This window comes from Pristiophorus japonicus, unplaced genomic scaffold (genome assembly GCF_044704955.1).
Source record: "Pristiophorus japonicus isolate sPriJap1 unplaced genomic scaffold, sPriJap1.hap1 HAP1_SCAFFOLD_314, whole genome shotgun sequence".
In the NCBI taxonomy this organism is placed as follows: domain Eukaryota; kingdom Metazoa; phylum Chordata; class Chondrichthyes; family Pristiophoridae; genus Pristiophorus; species Pristiophorus japonicus.
In genome coordinates, this window is record NW_027252933.1 from 717703 (window position 1) to 719258 (window position 1556).

General features: G+C 46.3%; 1 non-coding gene across 1 annotated transcript; it reads left to right on the forward strand.

Moving 5' to 3' along the window:
- The first annotated feature begins 371 nt into the window (after positions 1-371).
- On the forward strand, positions 372-535 carry LOC139249461 (U1 spliceosomal RNA). The gene has a single exon (XR_011591177.1). It is a non-coding gene; the product is annotated as a U1 spliceosomal RNA (small nuclear RNA).
- Positions 536-1556: the final 1021 nt, after the last annotated feature.

Below are 1556 nucleotides of genomic sequence, written 5' to 3' on the forward strand. Positions count from 1 at the left end.
CATTGCTTTTTCAAACACGTCAGATTCTGAATTAGTTTTCACATGAAGATTTGACAAACATTTACTTCACAGGCAATAAATATACATCGCGATTATATTTGCGGAAAACTTTCCCTGGCCCGAAGGCATGTGACTGAGGGAGCTTTGATTTCCTTTTAAGGGCAATATGCAAATAAGGACGGTATCTTCTGTGTTACTGCAGTGTTTTCACAAGGGATATATCATTAGACATTGCAATATTTTAGCAGAATGGACATGTCAAAGCAGCAGCACTTTGTGAAAAGGGACATTATGATTTTTTATACATGAGTCGTTGAGACGTTAAGAGGCAGCGGATGATGTCGGGAGGCAGTTGTGTGCGAAAATCAAGCATACTTACCTGGCAGGGGAGTAACCATGATCAAGAAGGTGGTTCTCCCAGGACGAGGCTAGCCCATTGCACTTCGGGTGTGCTGACGCCTGCGATGTCCCCAAATGCGGGATACTCGACTGCAAAATTTGTGGTAGTGGGGGACTGCGTTCGCGCTCTCCCCTGGCTTTGCAATTAATATCAGAATTTTCAACATATCCGTTTCTGAGTTCATTATTTATTCAACAGTATTAACCTAGGCTTCAATTCCAGCAGAGGCGCTGATAAAAATGCCCACTAACCCTGCGAAGTATGAGACGTTAAGAGGCCATCACAAAACTTTCCGAGTCCAAGTGTTGTTTCCTCCATTCCGACCAACTGCCGCATATCAGCATGCACAGACAATCCAACAGGGGACGACGGACAACTCGTGTGGGACTGTGCTGTCATACACACACAATCCAACAGGCGGACAATATTTCAGGTTTAATACATCACATTTCACTGGCTTTAAGATCTCCCTTGGATCTCGGGGACCACAATTCCACACAGTACGGAAGCTATGTTCTCAGCAGAACATCACGCACTTTCACTTGCTTTAGCCACATAGTTCATTCAGCTTTCTTCACTGCTACTTTGGACAAATTGCTTGGGCATTTTCAGCGTTAAATCAACTGCAACCCACAAATCTCTTTCAATTCATCTGGAGCTATCTCAGCACACTGATTTTGGATCAGCTCGCTGATTGGCGCGTGGGCACACACAGCGGGAGCGACGAGGTCGGGGCGAAGGGGCGGTAAGAGACTGTGGAGGGACGTGATCGGGGCCCAGGAGAGGCCTGAGTTCGGGGACAGAGGCCCAGGGACAGCACGGGGCCAGCCCACACTGCGGTATAAAAAGGGAGGGAGAGACAAAGTGGGTCATTATAGACCGGTTAGCCTGACATCAGTGCTGGGGAAAATGTTGCAATCATTTATTAAGGATGAAATAGCAGCGCATTTGGAAAGCAGTGACAGGATCGGTCCAAGTCAGCACGGATTTAGGAAAGGGAAATCATGCTTGACAAATCTTATGGAATTTTTTGAGGATGTAACTAGTAGAGTGGACAAGGCAGAACCAGTGGATGTGGTGTAGTTGGACTTTCAAAAGGCTTTTGACAAGGTCCCATTGGTGTGTAAAATCAAAGCACGTGGTATTGGGGGTAATA